At 42.7% G+C, this 7,798-nt stretch overlaps 1 pseudogene; it reads right to left on the reverse strand.

Moving 5' to 3' along the window:
* Positions 1 to 1,348: 1,348 nt before the first annotated feature.
* On the reverse strand, positions 1,349 to 7,287 carry zbtb32 (zinc finger and BTB domain containing 32; annotated as a pseudogene).
* Between the last annotated feature and the right edge of the window lie 511 nt (positions 7,288 to 7,798).

A 7,798-nucleotide genomic window follows, 5' to 3' on the forward strand; every position in this document is an offset into this window, starting at 1 on the left:
CGCTGTCGGCCCCTGTTGAACACATTGTATGCTGTTGGATACAATTGTATGCATTGTATGCAGTGCATGTGTTTGTTTAATCTTGGCGGACTTTTAATTTTGGTTTTCTTTTGATACTTGGTATTTTTTCCATTCAGATGATTTTGATGTTTTACATTTTGTTCCTGCTGACTTTATTTTAATACAATTTCTCAAATACAACCTCCTGCCTGCTTTTTGGGATCCGCACCCGCCATCACCACCTTGCAAACCGTGAAAGAATTACCCGACCAACCATCGGATCTCGCAGGTACAACGGACCTGTCTCATTTCACTCGACGAGCCGTAACGTCCACGTCAACGTCCGGCCGAGACCTCCTTCCAGGTGGCCGTCCAGGGTGACACTGGACGGCCACTGCAGTGACACTGCAGTGCACGCCCACGTCCAGCCACGCTGTCGTCGTGCATGTTTGAATTGAATCACATCCACGACGAGCCGTGCAACGACCGCGTTCTAACGTAAGTCCGAGACCCCACTCATCGCTGGATCCCGAAGCGGCTATGGACTGGTCTCGTTTCCTCGGTGCCGGGCGATTCGCGTCCACGTTAGCCCACGCCTCGTCGAGTTTGAATTGCGTCATTCGACGAGTCGTAACGTACACGCCAACGTCCGGTCGAGACCCGTTCCCATACGGCCGTCCGGGGTACCACTCTGCGCCTGTCAGTGCAACGTCCATCAGGCCGTCCGGGGTGCCACTCTGCGCCTGTCAGTGCAATGTCCATCAGGCCGCCGCCCATCATATGCTGGAGAGGCAACGGTTGCCGTCTCCACCATCGTTTCCAGGCGAGTTGGACCTTTTTGGAGACTGTTGGGACTTCTGGAAGCAGTCCCTTGAAGGGGGGGTACTGTCATGATCTGGTTGGCGACCTACGGGTGGCACTGTTGGCCCCGCCTGCACCTGCACAGGTGCCGGTCGTTTCCAATCAGTCACACTGAAAAGGACACCTGGCACGACCATTCGGCGTCGGGTAATTGTTAAATGTCATTGAATGCTGTTGAACACATTGTATGCTGTTGGATGCAATTGTATGCATTGTGTGCAGTGCATGCGTTTGTTTAATCTTGGCGGACTTTTAATCTTGGTTTTCTTTTGATACTTTGTATTTTTTCCATTCGGATGATTTTGATGTTTTACATTTTGTTCCTGCTGACTTTATTTTTATACCATTTCTCAAATACAACCTCCTGCTCCACCCACTTACAAATTCAACTCCCTGGCAAAGCCTCATGCCTCTTCCAAAGGAAAAACTACCAGGCAAGAAAATTAAAACATCATATTTTTTGCATTATTTCTCTTGTTTGAATTAATCGTAACGCCTAGCTTTGGAGCTAAAAGCTAAAAATGGTTAGCTGCCTAAAATGGGAACGATGATAACTCTTAAGAAGTGATAATTGAATGAAAAACACTGCTTTCTAAGTAGGGATGGAACGATTAATCGAAAAGCAATCTAAACTGCCTAAATTGTTTATACATTGATATAGAAATAATAGATGTACTTACAATCGAATTGAATCAAAGCAGGGTTGGAGTGAAATGTCACATTCCTATGCCCTTGTGATCTCTTGTCCAATGCTGTTTTATATAAGTGAGATGTAAAACACTGTTTCAACGATCCATTTTAATAGTAAAACGGAATCGTGTGAATTAAACAAAAAAATAAACGCCATGTTTTCACAAATGGGAAGTCAATGTTCACAACTGAGCATAACTTAGGGAATGAAGCTGAACGTTTTAAATTCAAGGGTTATATTTTATTTTAAAAACGAACAAATGGGCTAGGTCAACACGGATAAAGTCTTCCAAACTGGCAGGTGATTCAAGAAAACACCAAGTGCATTATACATGAATACAGATGTGTCCTACTGATGTCAGTGTTGAGTGATGTGTGACATATACAGGTATGTGCAACTGATGTTCCAGTCTGGGGGTAATTCGTGCAGCAGGTGGCTCTTGATGTGCCTCTGCATGGCCACCAGACTGCTGCAGAACTCTAAGCACAGGGTGCACCGATAAGGGGATGCCCCACCGTGAGTCAGCAAATGTTTGATTATGGCTGAGAAGTCCCGGGAACGCTGACAACACAGACGACACTCAAAGGAAGCCATCAAGATGTTTGTTATTTTTAAATTTAAGCAGTTCACAGATTATTAAAAATAGATTTCACTGATTCACCTGTGTGAATACGGTGATGCGTGTCCAGTTGATGCCTGAGACTAAACTTCTTAGGACAGTGTTGGCACTGGTAGGGTCTCTGTCCTCTCAAGTCTTGCCCATTCAATCGGCATTCGTTGTCTGTCACAAAGAGCTGACAACATGCACAGGCTTCATCTATTCAATAGCAAGGTGACAGAAAATCAACCCATCGTGATTTGATTGCACCGTGATGTAGTTCCATTAAATATTGTGGAAAATAAAACCTGTCTTGGATGATATTGTATTATATTCCATTGTTGAATCAGCTGTGTGATGATTCGAGTCAGCATCATGTCATTGCATTGTGTTGACTTGTCTGATATTGTTGTAATGCAGTAGCGGACCTTCAAGGCCTGCAAAGCCTTCTATGCTGGCCTATAAATAGCTGAATCACGGACTAAAGTTAATTATATTTTGTCCATGAATTCTTATTAAAGAATTCCAAATTGTGCTTCTTCCAGAAGTGTGTTTTTGTATTTAAGCATTTTACTCAGAAAAATCTGAACATCTTTATTCGTCCCACAATGGGGAAATTTGCAACTAACTAATTACATTTCAACCATCGTTTGTTACCCGGGTGAGAAATCTCCCTGCGCGTCTTCACAATCAGTTCTGCAGGCCCTGTCAATCATACTGTTGCTCTAACCCAGGGCTCGGCAACCTTTACGACTCAAAGAGCCATTTGGACCCATTTCCCACAGAAAAGAAAACACGGGGAGCCACAAAATCCTTTTGACATTTAAAATGAAGACAACACTGCATCTTTTCATCATTGTTTTTTACCTTTATATATGCAGAAACAAACTATAGTGTGTTGCATTTATGAATCAATGAACTGTTACAGAGGAGCGAAATTACATTTGCACGCAACAAAAACATTTTAAACTCCGAAAAAAAAGACGTTGGGTTGAAGATTACTTTCAAATATAATACTCAATGTCTATTTGAAAAAACAAAGAATATTTGCAAAACGGCAAATACAATATTTATCACCTGGTTAATGTGATTTCTGCTCCTGCACCTCAGCGCACAGCCTCTGCACATCAGGGCTGTATGACGTTACCTTCATCTTCACACAGGACTTTAAGCTGTCTGTCGTCTGTCAGGCGTGAGCGATGTCTGTTTTTAATGTAGTTCATGTTGGAAAAGACATCTTAAGGAATGATTCTTTTATATATTCTACGTCTGTGAACGGCTTCCCGTGCCTGACTATTTCCTGAGCAGCCACAAAACTAGCATATGTAGCTGAATTTCATCCACTTCATAAAATTATTTTTGCTCTGATCAGCTTTCCGCATCAGTTGCGAAACAGCTCTTTTTCTCTCATCTCCATCCGGATATTTTTGAGCAAAGGCTGTGTGTTTGTTCTGGAAATGTCTTGCGACATTTGACTTTTTGTTGTTTGCTAATATCATTACATATTAAGCATACCGGTAAACCCATCTCGTCAGCAGTGAAGGCGAACGAATCTGCCCACGTATCATTAAACGTTCTATTTTCTTCAGACACTTTTCTTTTCTTAGATTTATCCATCATTGGCCTACCTGGGGGTCGAAAAATTCAAGAAATCGTGCGCAATTTGGCGGTTGTGACCGGATATACGTCCACTGTCGATGGTTGTGACGTCTACTATGAGCGACAAAAAAATAAAAATATTTTGCATTATTTATAATCACCATAATCTTCAAATTTAGAATTACATTTTAAAAACGAACGAACTAAAATAATACACATTAAATTAAATACTCATTATTTATTTTCTAAAGCCGCAGGGAGACGCAGCAGGGGGGTGAAAGAGCCACATGCGGCTCCGGAGCCGCGGGTTGCCGACCCCTGCTCTATCTAACCAATCAGATTTCCAGTTGACAACCCAAAAAGGGGACCAATGCCTTCTTGAAGGCACTGGTCAATATCAGAGTTTTCGCAAACTATGATTGGCTAGTCACTAGCCAATCATAATTTGCCAAAACTGCTTCGTCACTTACCGCAACTGACAAAACAGACTGGGCTATCACACTGTGTCAGTAGCGACCTGCATTAGGAAATATGTTATGTTGATTTAATAGCAGTTTTGTCAACCCACAATGACTGAAGGAGAAGAAATGGATTTTGTTGGAGATTTACTGTTAAAGCCATTTTCAAAACGGACTTTTCAAGAAAAAATGGACATCCTTACCAAAGGTCAGTCAGTTATTTCCTGTCTTATGGTACCCTGTAGTGGACTTGTAGTAAATGACACCACACTTTTTTCAGTCTGGTTTGATTCAGACATAGCACTCCTGAAGGCCTCGTGATGAAATCCACTTCCCGCCACTGTTGTAGTGTTAAGGTGAACCAGTTTGGTGGAGGACCTACCAGCCCTTGCTTCCAGTCGGGTTCCATCAGATGGTTTTACACACCATTTAACACTACTTGGCTGAGCTATATTGGGCAGGGGTGTGTGATACACCCAATATGCTTTTGTATGGGAGTGAAGAATTGCCAGTATACAATCCAGCCACGTCAGCTACATTTATAAGAGTAATCCTGTGTGTGATTGTGTGATGTCGTTTTTGCGCACACATCACACTTGTGACTAGGACATTCTGTACTGCAGCATAGCTGCATCTCGTAAACCACATGCTGCATTATGCTTGTGGAACCACAACTTTCTTGGTTACATTCCACTGTTTAGCTAATTAGAGGTCATGACAGGTGTTGCTCCCCCCCCCCAAGTGTGACATTGTGTTTTGACATTTTGCACGAACACCAATGAGGCATGCTCTTGTGTGTTTGTTCATTATGTCGATTATATGATGTGTATTGTGTGTTGCCATATGGTGGTTACCTGATGGTGAGGAGGCAGGATCATGACGCTGTTGTGACTTGCAGTGGTTGCATTCTTTTGTCATGTTGGCTTTGGGTGCACCTGTGGCAACTGTGGAGAAAATGACTTTTTTACTGTGTCCACACCCAATTTTTGTAATTCAATGTCCTATATGAAGCAAACGATGAGTGTGTCTATGTATAAATATATATATAAATAAATATAATATAATAAATCTAAAATATTAAATAAATATAATAATGTAAATATAGTGAGACCTCAGCTTATGAACACCTTACCTTATGAAGTTTTCGGTTTACGAACGTCACCTAAAAGCTTTACACAAAGGCGTTATTTCGTCGATGCTTTCACGTGACTAATGACACCGAAATTGTCACGTGCGAGTTGACAGCTGGGGCGGGCCCGCCGCTCGCGACCTCCGCCAGCCAAAGAAGACACTTCAATTTCATTTCATTTCAACGAGTCACTGTCACCTCACCAGTGACATGATTACAACGCATCACGTCTCACTGTGTCTTGTGCTGGCAAGTTCAAGAGTTTGCTTTGCCGAGGTGATTATTAGCAGCGATGGCGTAAGTTTGGTGCTTTCTGGGATCGCGAATGTGCTGGACGGATGACCCCGCCCGCCTTCTTTTGTCGCGTTTTATTCCGCGTCCGTGGAATCATCGGACTCGTGCCTTTTGTTGTAATAAAATCTCTGCCAGCACCTACGGGACTCGAAGTGGATGCAGATGACATCGAGGAGCTTGTTGCTGACCATAATGAGGTCATCAACACAGAGGATTTGATTTGCCTTCAAGAGGACAAGCAGAAGCAGGTGGTGGGTTTATTTTGTGGCGAATTACCCCAACACAGGCCATCCAGGAGTTGATGTGCAGGCTTTTATTGAACAGTTCCATCCAGAAAAGGCTATGAGAATCATCATGATGAATGATAATGTGATGCCTCAGTTTCGTAAGATCTTACAAGTCAGAAAGCAACAGGTGTCAATTAAGAGCTATCAACGACCATCACAAATGTAAATAAAGTGACTTTATTATATAGTGCAGTGTATTTCTTTCATTACAATACAATAGCACATTTATTATACATAGAATAAGGTATGTTATGTGTAGTTTTAAGGCTTATTTAGTTGAAATTTATATTTTAGGGAGACCTGGGAACGGATTATTCTCATTTTAATGGTTTCCTATGGGGGAAAAAATAATTGGGATACACACTTTTCGCCTTACACACTCTGTCTGGGAACCAATTAAGTTCGTAAGCCAATGTCTCACTGTATATATATATATATACAGTGAGACATATATACTGTATGTGTGTGTGTGTGTTAATGTAATATTCTATATACTAGCATAACAGCACTTACCTGATCTCACTGATTTTGTCTGCCTTCTTCATTGCCTTTATTCTTGTCACCTGCAAGCGCGGTTTGATTCTTCCTCCCTTCTCAATGGCGGCAAAGTAAAGTCCTTTTCCATGAAGTTGATGCAAGCCTGCTACCACAGAGTGGTTACTCTGCGACAGAAAATGGTGCCCTTGAAGAGGGAAGATGTGCTGTGTGGGGAAAGTGATGGCATGTGCTGCAGGGGGTTGACAGGGCTGAGCTGCTCGTTAGGTGGAGTCCTCTCCTTGATGGCTGCTTGTGCAGTTCCTTATGTGGTTTGAGATAGTCCAAGGAGAGGCAGACGAGTTGGAAACTGAGCTTGTAAATCGCCATTCTGGACTTTTTTCATGATTCCTCTGCGGTTGGCTTCTCCATGATATTGTTATGGTGATAGGAACCTGTTAGAATTTCTCCTCCACGTCACTCTTTTTCTTGAGCTCTACTCCCTCATCGCTTTGACCCACCTGTCCTGTCCTGAGTGTGCCCAAGTGGCCCTGACACTCTTCCTCCAGCGTATGAATTTCCATAAACTGAGCAGCAAGGAGAAGCTGTTGCAGGTCATCTTCTGACACCTCCAGACTATGCGTGTAGGCAAAGTCCAGGACCTGCTGGAAGGGTTTTGGTGAGAGATCCTCTAGTCTACAGTGGACCTCTCAGTCTGTCTCCGCTTGGGCGAGTTTCTGTTCGAGTCGTCTGCTAGCACAGGCCAGCACCAGCCAATGAGCCCGAAATGTCTGGTTCTTCACCACGATGAGGACATCACACATTGAACCTGAGCGCCGTAACCCGTTGGCCCACTGCAGGAAATGGAAGTATTGAGTGTTGTTGAGTCGAATCATTACTGAAGTTAACTGAAGGGAACAAATGACAAGAAAATCGGTTCATGTTCAGCTTTTTATCTATGGAGAAAAAAAGTCAAAGTCAGCTTTATTGTCAAATGTGCTAATATGCATGACATACAGCACAGATGAAATTACTGTCCTCTCGGACCCAGCATGCAACAAACATAATAAACATGAAAACGCCAATTTGCCGGGAGAGGGGAGCCGCTGCGTGTTCACGCGCCGCCACCTTGGGAAAAAAAAAAAAAAAAACAAAAAACAAATATGACAACACAAAGACACAGAGTCATTCATTCATTCAAAGTCGTTAAGATTGCACAACTGCCCATCTTTTTATGTTCCTGTCGTGTTTAGTTTGCTTTGTGTTGACTATCATGTGAAGCGCTTTGTGACAGCTGCAGTTGTTGTGAAAGCTATATAAATTAAGATTTATTGTATTGTATTGTATTAATTAGGACCTACAAAACCCCACAAGCACACAAGTACACACACGCACTTTCACACTCGA

The sequence above is a fragment of the Hippocampus bargibanti genome, linkage group LG06 (assembly GCF_051943395.1).
Source record: "Hippocampus bargibanti isolate YZ-2025 linkage group LG06, ASM5194339v1, whole genome shotgun sequence".
In the NCBI taxonomy this organism is placed as follows: domain Eukaryota; kingdom Metazoa; phylum Chordata; class Actinopteri; order Syngnathiformes; family Syngnathidae; genus Hippocampus; species Hippocampus bargibanti.